This window comes from Heterodontus francisci, chromosome 13, assembly GCF_036365525.1.
Source record: "Heterodontus francisci isolate sHetFra1 chromosome 13, sHetFra1.hap1, whole genome shotgun sequence".
In the NCBI taxonomy this organism is placed as follows: Eukaryota; Metazoa; Chordata; class Chondrichthyes; order Heterodontiformes; family Heterodontidae; genus Heterodontus; species Heterodontus francisci.
In genome coordinates this window covers 98,751,777-98,767,886 of record NC_090383.1, presented here as the reverse complement: position 1 = coordinate 98,767,886, position 16,110 = coordinate 98,751,777, and the positions used below count along the sequence as shown (strand labels likewise).

The 16,110-nt window shown below is 43.5% G+C and overlaps 1 protein-coding gene across 18 annotated transcripts in view; it reads right to left on the bottom strand.

Annotated features, from left to right (window-relative positions):
* The window catches only part of LOC137376532 (CAP-Gly domain-containing linker protein 4-like), a 373,251-nt gene that overhangs the window by 244,947 nt on the left and 112,194 nt on the right, over window positions 1-16,110 (bottom strand). The gene's annotated exons all lie outside the window — the stretch shown is intronic.

The following is a 16,110-nucleotide window of genomic DNA, read 5'->3' as shown; positions in this document are numbered from 1 at the left end:
TCTCAACATAGGACAACTCTCTCACCCCAGGAACTAATCTAGTGAACCATCTACTGCCTCCAAGGGAAGTATATCCTTCTTTAGATATGGAGACCAAAACCAGTACTCCAGGTGTGGTCTCACCAAAGCCCGATACAACTGTAGCAATACTTCCTTATTCTTGTACTCCAATCCCCTTGCAATAAAGGCCAACATATCATTTGCCTTGCCAATTGCTTGCTGTACCTGCATGCAAACTTTGTACTCCTTGTATGAGTACTGCCAAGTCTCTCTGAACAGCAACATTTAAAAAATATTTTGCTTTCCTATTCTTACTACAGAACTGAATAACCTCACACTTCCCCACATTATACTCCATTTGCCACCTTGTTACCCATGCACCTAACCTGTCTACATCTCTTTGCAGCATCTTCATGCTGTAACCATTGTATGATCCTATGATTGTTACCACCCTTCTATTACAGATCATCATAGTGTCATCTTGGATACAACCCTGAAATAAAAGACACCACAAAACAACCATTCCATACCAACTTTATCCAACAACACATCCAAAACACCATACAGTACTCAACTATTCACCTTTGTGCATTCCATTAGTGCCTGTCCTGTGGGAGCCTTTGCCTGTCCTAGTGCTCCTATGCAGTGCTACCCCTTTGGCTGCAGCAGGGTGGAGTAAGGCTGCTGACTTTCAATGGGGTAATACTGTAGATGACTTTGTAGGATGCGCTGGTGCAGCTCTAGGTCTTGAGGGCTCAGCTTCAGATTGCACCACCTTGGCAAAGGCAACAGTAGTCCTAGCTGGCTGGCTGATAGGCAATGGGTGAGGCACTGATGAAGTGGCAGGGGTGGAAGCACGAATGCTGTCACGGAGCAACTGCTACTCCTCCATTGTGGTGCCTCAGCAATCCTAGTAATCGGCGGGAGCACAAATTGCTGGACTGCTACGAGACCCTGCAAAACACTTTGAGCACTAGATGTGCAGCCATGATGGCAACAGTTAGAGCCTGCAAGGCAACAGCAGAGGTCACATGAACACAGTCTGAGCTTCCAGTGCAGCATTCAGACATAGAGTGGCCTCTGTCTGTGCTGAAATGGAAGCTGAGACATCAGCCATCAGACCCTGCATCACAGCTGGTCCTCAAGTGTTCTCATAGAGTTGGCCATCACATCCACTTCAGAAAGGATAGGCTTCAAACTCTGTCCGATGCATTGTACCAAGTTGGAACCAGACTCCTCCATGCTCCTTGACAATAACAACAGACTCCCTGGCAGACCTGTCAATACACCAAGCATTTCTGTATGCATGCCCATCAGCCTTTTCTTGTACGACACCACACTGAAGTCCTCTGCAGCAGAGCTTGTCTATGGCCTCACCCTCTGGTGATCTGGCCACGTGCTAGCCTTTCCCCTTAGCCTGGCTGCAGCCCACTCATGACCAGTGACTCACCACATATAGATCCGTCTCTACACCTCTCAGGTACACACTATGTCAGTATCTGAGCTGGTAGCATGCGAGTTTCAGATCAAGTAAGGATGTTTCTTCCTGAGAGGCCTGCTCTTCCTCCAGACCTTCACCTCAGGTACCATTTGCTGAACAGAAGCAGTTTTTGGGTATCTGAAGGCATAAATGCACCAGGGGAGGGTTGGGGTGAGGGGAAGCATGGGGTGATGTAAGGGGGAAACTTAGGGTGGTGATGTAAGGGATACGCTTGATGGAAAGCAAGGAGGTGCATGGTTACACCATCTGCACTAGTACATTATACTAGATTGCAGGATGAAGATGAAATGGGGTTTGAGAAGGTGCATAAGGCAGGAACATACCATCATCCTGGACAGCTTCTGCAATGCCGCTGTCCACAGCCTCGGTGACAGCCACTCCAACTATCCTTCAAAAGGGTCAGCATGTGCAGCTGTGCCTGTTTGCTGCTGCTCCTATTTAATATGGGTCACTTTGCTCTACAAAAGAGAAGGAATTGTGTCAGTGAGTATGTTGCAATGTGTTTGGGTGATGTCCCTATCAGAACAAAATAGTATGTGGAAGCTGTGAGAGGTGCATGTGACACTTGAAGCAGTGGTAAGAGTGTGAGGATGAGGTGAAGCATATGAATGTTAGGCACAAGTCCCAATTGCTAGGGATTGTTGGTAGGCGAGTAATCGGGTGCACAGAGCAGTGTATGAGATTGGTGGTGCAGTTACTGGGATATGGCATTTGGAGAAGCATTCACTGAACTTGACCACTCGCATAAGGTTATGGAACTTCTTCCGGCACTGTATTGAAGTCCTCGGTGCCAGACCTCTGGCACTGACATCTGTGGCCATCGGCTCTCACTGCCTTCACTGTGTCTGTTTGGAGGGTCTCCTGGCCACCTGCAGTTGGATCATCTCTATCTCCTTTCAACCTTCTGCACTAAGGCCTCCAGCACTGCATCCAAGAACTGAGAGCCATCTCTCTGACTTGCTGTGCCATTACTCAGTTTTCTTCCTGCTCCTAATGAGTTTACCAGCCAGTTGAATTAGCTGCTGCAGCCACAATGAACCTTTCTTTTAAGAGAAGGCTAGCTTTATGTGGTGCTAGCCTTGCACAAAGTTGAGACCCCGCTGAACGTGTAGCCAATAAGCAGTGCGTTTAGCTCTTGTGACGACCGGGGCGGAAGGAGTGCACTGTTTATTCTAGTACCACTCCTCCACAGGTCACAACATATATTTTTTAATTTTCCTACTTAATGCAGTCAATCACACACTCTATTTTTCCCAGAATAGAACGCATTAACCAGGTTGCTTTAAAGGAATAACAAAAATATCAGTTTATTATAGAACAAATCTTAACTAGTAATGACTTAAGCATAGAAATTTTAAAGTCCCCTTTTTACCTTAGCCCCACACACATATATACATCGGTTAACCGGAAAAATAAAAGGGATTTTTTAAACTTCAGAGCTCTGTTACAGACAAAAAAATACACTTGGGCTGATTACTTGCTCATTTTTGAAGAAAACAGCAGATGAGATATGTTGTACCAAAACTGGCATACAGTCTAGCCTCCGAGTACACGTAGACAGGTCATTGGGATCTTTTAGAACAGTTCTTTTCAGGTAGCATCGAGAATTAATTTAGCAGTCTTTCTTCAAAGACAGGAGACAAGATGAATTGACACAGTGTCTTTTAGAGATGCTGGAAAACGAGCTGGGTTGTGGTCTTCTCTCCTTCCTATACTTCTTCAGCAGCAAGTTAACCTTATCAGCCACTCACTGCAGAAGGTAAAACACACTGACACTACAACCAAAAGCTTGTGAGTCTGCTGCCCTCTCAGGTCCGCTCTGGGCTTATCCAATCAAGGGATGCAACTAACTTCTCTGCCCACATCTTCCCCTGTTACCAAGTTTCTGTTCTATTTTTACCTAGAGTCATGTGACAACCAGCAAACATTGTTGCCAACTAGTTCTTGCAGTGCCCTCTTGAAAAGAAAACTGGCCCCACATTTATTCAGTTTGACTATGAATTCCTCAAAAAATATTTTGACCAAAAAAATAGAATCATTTTCATAGCACTCTGAGCTGCATGCCACTATCTTGAAATTGGGCAGGCAGCATGAAGTTTATATGCTGCATGCATTACTTTCAAGGGGCCCTGGTGAATTGTGCATCACGATCCCTGTGGCCATTATCGGGCTTTAGCAAATTTTTAGCTCATGGTGCGATGTTATAATTCACCCTTAAGATTATAAATAAGGCACCCCAGGCTTTGGGTATTAAATTTGTTTTGCGGATTAGAACACCACAAAAATTATTTTACTGAACCCACAAGAGATACGAGACAGAGAGAGTTGTAAACTGAGGATTTTTTCTTTTCTTACACCTCCAATGTGCTGCTGTGAATAGACACTACCCTGTGTGAAAGAGTGATGAGAAAATATTATTCAACCAGTCTTTCTCCACAGTCGCTGCATAAATTTGACTGAGCATGAAACAGCATTAACATTTAATTTGGACAGCAATTGGAACTGGTCTAGTATAAATAATGGAGAATGATTGACTGCAATCTCACTTCATTTAAAAAAAATTCTCCCCCTTCAGTTTTGTTAGAAATTGTTAAGCATGAAATTTCCATCATACGAATAAAAATGGAAATCTTCTGCACATTTAAACTGAAGCTGAGCATCCACCATCATACAGATTTGTTAACATGATCATAAAGATTTTATTATTTATTTTAACACTGGTTTTACTCCTCCCAGTCATTGATCAGCATTCCCAATACAAGCTATCAAATTTTGCCCCCTCTGAAATCTTAAAGGGCTTCTGGCAATGCAGTTTCCTTTCTGGCCCGGCGGGGGTCGGAAGGGTGGGGGGGGGGGGGGTGCTTCTGGCAAGAGGAGGAGGTGCAACAACACCAAGAGGAAATCCCAAACAGAACTGCAGCTGCAGGGAGAGCAAACTGAATTAGGCGTACTCACAGAAACCCTTACCTTCCCAACAGAGTGTATAGGATCAGGTCAACAGACCCACAGTTCCCTGAGAAGCCATGCATAAACAGGCTTCACTTCTCTAGGCCGGCTATCACAAAGGTGTGTTGATCCTTGTAGTAAGACGTGCAACTATGTGCTACAGCTAGCACAGCACCGCCTAATGCAGTCAATGTCAGTACAGCCTTGAAACTCTGGCACCTTCCAAGCTTCTACAAAGGTTATCGGTAATATCAGATGAAATGTTAACTCTGTTTCTCTCTCCACAGATGTTGCCAGACCTGCTGAGTATTTCCAACACTTTCTGTTTTTATTTCAGATTTCCAGCATCTTCCGTATTTTGCTTTTATACCAGTAACATCAATCAGTCTGCAGTTCATGGATGTATTAAACAGCTAACTGATGCCACAAAATTAGAGCAAACACTTCCAACACCTATTCCAGACATTCAGAAGCAGCAGGATAGAGTTTGAGGTTCACACGGGATTGCAGCCTACACCCCAGCCATAGCATCACTGACTGCATCCATGCCTCCCTGCCGGCTCCCAGAAATGACCTCACTGCCGTCAGAAATTGCATCAGCTTCCATTTCAGTTATGCACAACCGGTGGTTGATCACGAGCACAGCTGCTCTACGAGAAGGATGAACCATCTGTGGCTAACTAAGAAAGTTAAGGATGGTATCAAATTGAAAGAAAAGGCATATAATTCTGCAAAGAATAGTGGTAGGCCAGAAGATTGGGAAAATTTTAGAAACCACCAAAGAATGACTAAAACAAAATTAAAGAGGGAAAAAATAGATTATGAGAGTAAATTAGCAGAAGATATAAAAACAGTAAGAGCTTCCACAAGTATATAAAAGAGAGTAGTACAGGATGTAACTGGAGAATTAATAAAGGGAACCAAGGCAATGGCAGAGACTTTGAACAAAGTATTTGTCTTCACGGTAGAAGACACTAAAAGCATTTCAATAATAGTAGAAAATCAGGGGGCAAATGGGAGGAAGTAACTTAAAACAACCATTATCACTAGAGAAAAACTGCTTGGCAAACTAATGGGACTAAAGGCTGACAAGACCCCTGACCTGATGGCCTGCACGCTCGGGTCTTCAATAGGGTGGCAATTTGTCCGGTTTTATACAGGACAGTCCGGTTTCTAGCCAGTTTGTCCACTGTCAGGTACTGGATGTTTTCATGTCTAGTATACTAGCGTTAAGACAGAAGGATCATTTAAAGAGGCGTGCACTAAAGTAATTTCACAAAATACAGGAGTCTAAAAGACAATGATTAGCCAGAAATGCACTGCAATTCAGTTTGCTGTTCTCATCAACGATTTTCACTTGAAATTAATCCATTATACTCACAACCACAGGTGGTTCTGGTGCACTTTTTAGTTGTGGGCTTGTGGATGGGAGGCCCATGATAACATCATTTCCGTGTGTGATGACATTTTTCCCCCCATCCACGAATGTACCACGAGCAATGCTCGTCTGCCAGGTCTCGTGTCCAGTATTCTTGGCCTCTGGCAGTGGTCACCCTAGTCCTAAAAGAAGTGGCTACAGAGATAGTGGATGCATTGGTTGTAATCTTCCAAAATTCCCTACATTCTGGAAAGGCCCCAGTGGGCTGGAAAACAGCAAATGTAACGCCCCTATTCAAGAAAGGAGGGAGGCTGAAAGCAAGAAACTATAGGCCAGTTAGCCTAACATCAGCCATTGGGAAAATGCTGGAATCCATTATTAAGGAAGTAGTAGCAGGACATTTAGGAAATCATTATAAAACCATGTTGACTCTGCTTGATTGTGTGAAGGAAAATCATGTTTGACAAATTTATTAGAGTTCTTTAATGATGTAATGAGCAGGGTGAGGAAAGGGGAACAGTTGATGTAGTGCACCTGGATTTCCAAAAGGCATTCAATAAGGTGCCATATAAAAGGTTACTGCACAAGATTAGAGCTCATGGTGTTGGGGCAATATATTAGCATGGATAGAGGATTAGCTAACTAACAGGAAACAAAGAGGCAGGATGAATGGGTCATTTTCAGGTTGGCAAACTGTAACTAGTGGGATGCCAAAGGAATCAGCTATTTACAAGCTATATTAATGACTTGGATGAAGGGACAGAGTGTATTGTAGCCAAATTTGCTGACGATACAAATATAGACAGGAAAGCAAGTTGTGAGGAGGATACGAAGAGTCTACAAAGGGATATAGACAGGTTAAGTGAGTGAGCAAAAATAGAAAAGCAAAATATTTAAATGAAGAGAGATTACTGAATGCTGTGGTACAGAGGGACCTGGATGTCCTCGTACATGAAACACAAAAGGTTAGCTTGCAGATGCAGCAAGTAATTAGGAAGGCAACTGGAATGTTGACCTTTATTGCAAGGGGGATGGAGTATAGAAGTCGGGAAGTCTTGCTACACTGTACAGTGAATTGGTGAGACCACACCTTAAGAGTACTGCATACAGTTTTGGTCTCCTTATTTAAGAAAGGATATAAGTGCATTAGAGGCAGTTCATTAGGTTGATTCATGGGATGAAGGGGCTGATTTAATGAGGACAGGTTGAACTGGTTGGGCCTATACTCAGTAGAAGAATGAGAGGTGATCTTATTGAAATATACAAAATTCTGAGGGCACTGGACAGGGCAGATGCTGACAGGATGTTTCCCCTCATGGGGGAATCTAGAACTAGGGTGCATTGTTTCAGACTAAAGGGTCACCTATTTAAGATGGAAATGAGGAGGAATTTTTTCTCTCAGAGGGTCGTGAATCGTTGGAATTCTCTACCCCAGAGAGTTGTGGAGACCATCATTGAATATACTTAAGGCTGAGATGGACAGATTTTTTAACTATAGGGAAGTGAAGGGTTATGAAGAACAGGTAAGAAAGTGGAGTTGAGGCCAAGGTCAGATCAGCCATGATCTTACTGAATGGCGAGCAAGCTTGAGGGGCGGTATGGCCTACTCCTGCTCCTATTTCTCATGTTCTTTGTAGTGGAAGCTCTCCAGCAGGCAGCCCAATGCACTGAGTATTTGTTGATGCCCCAACATCTTTCTTTTATAGGCTGGGACCCTAAAATCTGCATCTCTGTCCTTTTCAACAGAATAAGGATACAAGCTTGATCCCTGGTGATCTGTTTCAGAGGCCTTTCTTTTACAGTGTCTGCTCCTGTTCAGTGAATCACCCACTGAAGACCCACGCCACAAGAGGTGCCAATTTCTGTGCCGGTGTTTGGAAAGATGAGTGCAATTATCTTCAAGAATGGACTCCCCCTCAATCTGTGCACTTGCAAGTCCCAAGATGCCAGACTGACCTCAAGAAAAGGAAGAAGGACAAAGATAAGTAGGGGTAAGCAGTAGCAAATGAGTGACAGTGCAATGCACTACCAGATGCTCACGCTTAGTGTGTAAATGAGCGTTTATTGAAAGAATAAAATAAGGGAAGATGCCCAAATATCTGCTGTGCCTGGCCTCTAACGAAACCAGTGTCTGTTTAGAAGCAGGACCTCTCCCGTTCTTATACTCTCCCTTCTATTGTGCCTCAGTCTTTGCTGCAAGAAGAGTTGAAATAAATTAGTCTGTGCCCTGTTGAAAGCTTTTCAAAAATATGTGAGGTAACTTAGCACTGTGTGTATGATAAGATAAGGAACAGCCAAATACGGTTACGAGGCATGAGAAGTGTGGGGAGGGATAGACTGATAGTTCTGGGGCTAAAGTACAGTGATGCAAACTTATGTAGAGAGCAAGAGAGATTATGAAGGTGTGCCTTACCTTGACAGTCCTGGTGAGGTCATTCATTTTTTTTCCTTCACTGCAGACAGGTCCTGGGAACAATGACTGTCACATTTAATTGCTCTGCCACTTCTCTCCACAGCTGTTCAGAAATTTGTCTCGGTATCCATAACCCATCAGAGGGGAAGTGAAACTCCTTTCTGCTGTTGAGTTCCTCAATTAGCACTGCTGCTTCAGAAGATCTGGAATCCCTGATTGACATCATGTTGTCTACTGTTCCAGGAAATTGAAGTCCACTATTCACCACTGTCATGCCCAGTAAAGACATGCCCTATTCATCAATATGGTTCATTGTTAACATGGACTATGCTCAGCATACAATCTAGTGAAGCTGATTTTTTTTTAAAAATGAACCACAATGGACATTAAAATGCTGCATAAGATGGCAACCAAGGGTCAAGTGACTTTTGCAATTTCGGTCCAGGCTCCAAAGTATCACGCCTCTAGAAAGTTCCTAATTGAATAACCATGGCTGGAATGCCTCCTTTGAATGGACATACCAAGACGATACCATTTGTGGAATTCACACCTCCTATTGGGCTGAATTTTATTCCCAGCCCGACGTCGGGTTCCGTGGCAGGGGGGGTAGCTGGAGCATCGGAGCGGCGGCAGCCACCACGGAACCCGACGCCGGAATTGTCGGGCCCGATCTTTCCAGTGGTGGGGAAACTCTGTGGCAGCTCCTCCACCGCTCTGTGATGGGACCCTACTTTCCATATGCTAATTAAATGTTACCTGCAGTGATCTTACCTTCAGTTCCCAATCTTCAGCATGATGTGCGGCATTCATGCACCTTCACTTTCCCGTTCATGAAAGGCAGGCATCACCGAGGTAGGGAAGGGGTATCTCTGCAGTATTTGTGTCAGGAAGAGGGGGAAGAGGGTCAACTCTGCATTTTGGTGAACTGTCTGCAGGACTGGCAGCCTTTTAAAAATGGCGCCAGCACCTGCTTCCGCATCAGGTGACGCCGTGAAGGGCATGGCCAATGCCGTTCCCACCACATGATTAGGGGTTAGCCACCGTGATTATGCTAAGTGGCCGGCCGCTGAAGAATCGCGACAGCGTGGGCACTGCATGAGGCGGCTGCTATTTTCCACAGCCGCCGCCGCGCCCAGCAGCGGGACAACAAATTCCCGCCCATTGTTTGTGGTCTTACCCAAAACTCAATATCTATGGACTCCTAGACTCACTGTCTCTGAGCGTCAAACTTAACAAAGAGAGCTATAAGTAAATCATAAGTAGGTGTGAATGGCCACCATCTATTCCCCATTGTGTAGCAATGGGTTTGAACTTCAAATCGCTCTGGGTGGACAATAGAAGTATTGATCAGGTGGGCACCCAACAGAAACTAATCGCAGATATCGAATCTTATGAGAAACTAAGCAGTCCGCAAATGGAGTGTCTCCTGATAACGCAGAGCAATCGCCAACATTATCAGTGCATCCGACCATTTGCCAGCTTGCTAGTATGGGTCCGCGCATACGTGCATCAACATCACTATGTCATGACATCCGAGTGTTACTTCACCCCTCAATGGCCACGATCGCTGCCTCTATCCCCTCCAACAGTACCCCGCTCCCTCGTGCAATTTGCCCCTCAATCAGTGCTTCTCTTCCCCAATCATCACTTCAATCGCCGCTTCTCTTCCTTGCTCCCTCCCGCCGTTCTCTCCTGCTCCTGACTGCTCGTCGCTCCATCCCGCCACTCGTTTCCTGCCTCACCGTTCATACCCCACTTGCTCCTCTGACCCACACTGCTTTCTCAAGTGGTGAGACGTGGAGCGAGCGGTGGGAGGAAACAAAGAGCAGAAGGGTGCAGGACAGAATGGCGGGATGGAGCGGCGAGCAGTCTGAAGTGGCAGAAGGGAGCGGTGAGAAGGTGAGCATACGAATTAGGAGCAGAAGTAGGCCATTCGGCCCCTCTAGCCTGCTCCGCCATTCAATAAGATCATGCTGATCTGTTTGTGTCTCAAATTCCACACTCCCATCTACCCCGATAATTTTTAATTCCCTTGCTTAACAAGAATCTACCTCTGCCTTAAAAATATTCAATGACCCTGCCTCCACCACCTTCTGGGGCAAAGAGTTCCAAAGTCACACAACCCTGAGAGAAAAAAATTTCTCTTCATCTCTGTCCTAAAAGGGCGACCTCCAATTTTAAAATAATGCCCTCTAGTTCTGGACTCACACACAAGAGGTAACACCCTTTCCACATCCACCTTGTCAAGACCGTTCAGGATTTTATAAACTTCAATCAAGTCTCCCTTCACTCTTCTAAACTCTCTTGAAAACAAACCCAGTCTGTCCAACCTTTCCTCATAAGACAACCCGCTCATTCCAGTTATCAAACTAGTAAACGTCCTCTGAACCATCTCCAACACAGTTACAACCTTCCTTAAAGAAAGAGACCAAAACTGCACACAGTATTCGAGATGTGGTCTCATCAATGCCCTGTATAACTGAAGCATAACATCCTTACTTTTATTTTCAATTTCTCTCGTAATAAAGGATAGCATTCCATGAGCCTTCTTTATTACTTGCTGTACATGCATATTAACCTTTTGTGACTCAAGCACTAGAACACCTAGATCCCTCTGCACCTCGGAATTCTACAGTCATTCTCTGTTTAACTAATACCATGCTTTTTTATTTTTCCTGCCAAAATGAACAACTTCACATTTCCCACATTATACTCCATCGGCCAGATTTTTGCCCACTCATTCAACCTATCTATATCGGTCTGCAAGCTCCTTATGTTCTCTTCACAACATACTTTCCTACCTACCTTTGTGTCATCTGCAAATTTAGCTACCATGCCATTGCTCCCCTCACCTAAGTCATTGATATAAATTGTAAAAGGTTGAGGCCCCAGCACAGACCCCACTCATCACATCCTGCCACTCAGAAAAGGTCCCATTTCTGCAAGCCAGCCAATCTTCTATCCATGCTAATAAGTTACCCACTACACCATGAGCTCCAACTTTGCGCAATAACCTTTTATGTGGCACCTTGTCAAATGTCTTCTGGAAATGTGAGCATGGGAGGGAGCAGGGAAGAGGAGTGGCGATTGTGAGAGGGAGCAGGAAACTGAATACGACGATTGAGGCGACAATCGCGGGAGGGAGTGGGAAACTGAATGCAGCGATCACAGGAGGAAGCGGAAAACTGAATGCAGCGATTGAGGCGGTGATCGCAGGAGGGAGCAGGGAAATGTTGAGGAGGTTGTGGACGCGGCGATCAAGGCCATTGAGGGGTGTGGGGGTTTGGGTTCAATTTGTTTTTTGTGTCAAACTGAGCAGCTCCATTTTTATTACTGGCAGCTGCCTGAACATCACAGATACTTACGTTTCAGTCAATGAGGCTGCATTTGCGCATGTGCCAGTACTGCAACACCTAGTGGTTTCGCTGTCAGCACACGCGGCCTTCTGCAAAACAACAGCTGCACAGACAACAGAAAAGGCAAAACACCTATGCCTTAAAACTGGAGACTACTATATCCAAAACCCTCCAAGCCTATTCCTTTTCAAGTCCACCAGTATGGTAAACCAACCTCCTAGTAATAAGACCGCAAGCAACTAACTTCATGGCCTGCTGGAAATCCACCCCTTCGAGAGAACCCTGCAACGACTTCGATATACAACTCCGGCTATCGAATCCACCCAACTACATTTCAGGAGTGAAAAGGCCTTCTTTGCCGGGCATATTTTCTGGTACGATCAATTGCTTTGCTATTCCCTTGCAGCTTATTGATGACCTCTTGTGACAGAAACCTAGTATTGCAGCATTATAAGAGTATAATAATATTTTAAGAGTCTTGAACTGGCCTAAATGAATTTTTCCATCGATGCTATGAAAATCTGTCACATTTTTTTTCCAAGCATACCTCAAGAAACTGCAACAAGATCAGATGCAACACAAAAAAAGAGCTTGAAGGAAAAGTGTTTCCGAAATGTCCAGATGTTATTCATAAACTATTCATATTCAGATCAACAAAGTCAATGTGACACTAGTCATCTTACCTGACTAAATTAATAACGAGTAGACATCATAGCCTATTTTATAAATTTTCACAATAAATTCAAGGATTTAAATCTAGCAACTTGTTGCAGCTCTACTGACCAGCATCCCTTCTTCCACCCTCCATACACTTGAACTCATCCAAAACTCTGCTGTCTGTGTCCCAACTCGCACCAAGTTCCATTCACCCATCATACCAGTGTTTGCTGACCTACATTGGTTCCTGATTAAGCAATGCCTAAATTTTAAAATTCTTATCTTTGTTTTCAATTCCATCCATGGCCTTATGCCATCACCCCTCTTTAATGTTGTAACCTCCTCCAGTGCTACAACCCTCTGCGATCTCTGCCCTCCTCCAATTCTGGTCTCTTGTGCATCCTGATTTTAATCGCTCTAGCATTGACAGCTGTGCTTCAGTTGCCTGGACCCTAGGCTCTGAAATTCCCTCTCTCTGCCTCTCCACCCCTCTCTCCTCTTTTAAGCCACTCCTTAAAACCTAGCTCTTTGACCAAGCTTTTGGTCACCTGTCATAGTATCTCTATGTTCTCAGTGTCAGATTTTCTTTGATAATGTTCCTGTGAAGAGCATTGGAGTTCTACTAAATTAAAGGCTCTACATAAATGCAAGATGTTGTTGTTATTATCTTCTATGATCTACCAAGGTAGCACAGTTACAAATGCTATTTTGAAATGGTATTGATTCATTATTGCATAGAGGTATTTAAAATCATGAGGGGTCTGGACAGAGTAGATAATTAGAAACTGTTCCCACCCATGAAACAATTGAGAGTGAGGGGGCACATATTTAAGATAGTTGGCAAAAGAAGCAAAATCAACATGAGGAAGAACTTTTTCGCACAGCGAGTGTAAGGTCTGGAATGCACTGTCAAAGTGTGTGGTGCAGGCAGGTTCAATCGAGGCATTTCAAAGGGAATTAGACTGTTATCTGAAAAGAAATAATGTGCTGGGTTACGGGCAGAAGGCGGGGAATGACACTAGGTGAATTGCTCACTTGGATGCAGGCATGATGGGCCTCCTTCTCTGCTGTAACAATTCTGTGACTCTGTGATATATTAAATTTAAAAAATCCTTTAAGCATATATTTTGCACCCATGACATGCTTTAGAGCCCTGATCTTTTTCACCCAATATTACTTGTTTCTAATTTTGTTCTCACAGTGGGAAGATACTATTAGTAGAAGGGGCTTTCTAAGTTCTCCAGCACCCCCAACACCCCCAATTTCCTGCACACATCTGGTCTGTTCCTCCTCCATCACCGTCTCTGAATCCCATCCAATGGGTGTTGGAGTCACCTCAATGATAATCAAAGCAGTCATAAAATACTGCATCACGCTGTTGCTATAATGTTGAAGGACACTAATAGAGGTTAACTTTCTCAGCATTTTATATTGTTTAAAATTACCAGCAGAGGTAGCAAGCCTGGTAGAGGGTGCCAGAAAGAAACAAGAAAACCAAAAAACTGATCCCTGGAGAACTGCACTACAAACCTTCCTCCAGCCCGAAAAACATCCATTGCTACTGTCCCTTTTATTCCATGAGCTATAACTTTGCTTACAAGTCTGTTGTGCGGCAATGTATCAAATACCTTATGAAAGTCCGTGTACACCACATCAACAGCATTTCCCTCATCAACCCTCTCTGTTACCTCTTCAAAAAACTCCAGCAAGTTTGTTAATCACAATTTTCCCTTAACAGAACTGCGCTGGCTTTCCTTAATTAACCCACATTTGTCCATGTGCCTATTAATTTTGTCCTGAATTATTGTTTCTAGAGGTTTCCTCATCACTGAAGTTAAATTGACTGGCCTTATCAATTTTAACTCCTAGAGTATTAATTACTTCCTCTTTCACCGTGGTCTGGGTAGCATCATCTTCCATGATAAAGACAGGTGCAAAGTATTCATTCAGCACCTCAGCTATTCCCCTGCCTTCATGTTTAAATAAATGCAGTTCTGTAGAGCATTTCTCAGAGTCTCGTAACTCCAACATTCTGCTTTTTTGTTGATGTTTAATGGTGCTACATTCCTCCAAAAAGATCAACATTAAAAAAGGCAATTGGAGACTGAAAATATTCAATTGTTGTATCTCCAGATGTCTTAAAGTATACACGAGAGTGCCAGCAAGGTGAGAGACCCATGCATCTGCTTCGACATATTCTGTTGTTACAACCAAGGTGGGAGAAATGCACTGTCAATTCAGTCCCACTTCTCCATGGGTCACAGCATATCAATAAATTTTTCCTACCTACTGAAGAATAGCCAATTAGACTTTATTTGTCCCCCAGAATAAAGCACACCAACCAGGTTTCTTTAAACAACAACATTAACTATTTATTAGAAAAAAAATTCTTAACCACTAATGAGATAAATCTATACATATGAAAGCTTATTTTTCCTAGTCCTCATGCACACACACATACATTCAAAAAAACTGGTTCACTGGGGAAAATGGGTTTTGGTTTACAGCTGTTTCTAAGGAATAGAAGGATTAATAAAATAAATAAGTTTGTCACATTCTGGTAGGAAATTCTTCAGTTGGGTGAGATGTCCCAGCGTCGAATAGTCAGATGCCACTCAACGTCTCTCCAGGCAAAGTTGATGAACAATCTGTGATGGATAGGTGTTCAAGGTAATTCCGCTACAGCAGGCATCACATAGGTCTTTCAGAAGGGGTGTAGCAAAAGGTCTGCTTAGGACTCAGCAGCAGTATAGCAGTAGAAGCTTTCTTCAGGTTCCAGGATTTCCTAAAACACAGGAGGCAACAGGAACCACACTGGATGCAGGAATTCTTCAGAGACAGGAGGCAATAGGAATCTGCCACCTTTCAAACACAAGGTTTCTTTTCAAGAGATGCAAGCTTCCTTTACAGAGAGAGGTCTTTTTCTCTAGTCTCCAGGCAGCTCAGGTCCAAGTTTCAAAATTTCAAATGCCTGCTCTTTGTCCAACTTACTGGTTTTTAAAAGGGTCCAAAAAAAAGTAAACCTTCCTGAGTCGATCACATGACCACCAGACACAGTATCTCCCCTGTCATTCAAAGTGTTGCTCTAAAAAGGTCAAAAACCCCTGGCTGGCTTCCTTGAAACTGCTTGCTTTTCCCATTCTTGTCTCCAAAGTCAACACCCAAAATTTTCAACTATTTGCAGGTGTCCATTTCCACTTTTTTCAGTCTTTTAAAAGAGACAGAATTCTAAGATTTAGTACAAAAATAAAACCCTTGTAACACTGTCAATATAAAAGTATTTTTGCGGGCACGCTGGATGACTGACAGTGGTGCAAATGCCTCCTGTCACACCAATGCAGCTAGATGCAGTCTAGATCTTTGGCATAAGTACCTGGTGCCCAGAGTATCCAAACACCTGCTTCTCTATAATGTGCTGCCAAAGCTGGGAAGCAACTTTTTGCCCCAGGGTAGGTAGCAACTGAATATTTCAGACCAGGGCAAACTCATAGTACAAAACGGTTACATACTAATGTGCGTGTTTTGGCAATTCCTGTTCATTATAACTTGAGAGTTAGATTTTACTGTACGTTGGAACCTTTTTAAATCAACCCAGATAGAGGAAATTATGGTATCCGCAATCTGATAGCCATTAATAATTTCTAAGTGAAATGGGTTTTGACTTGTTTCAACAGATGTACTAGAAGAAATACATTGCCAAAAAAGCGACTTTCAATTCAATTTAGACTAATTTTACAATATTGATCAGACAGGTGGATGAAGAAAGAGAAACATGGTTAGAATTGCTTAGTGTATTCAGGAAGTAACTGTAAAAGATGATATCAAAAGGTCTTAAATTTCGACTAGTATCTCTCTCAAT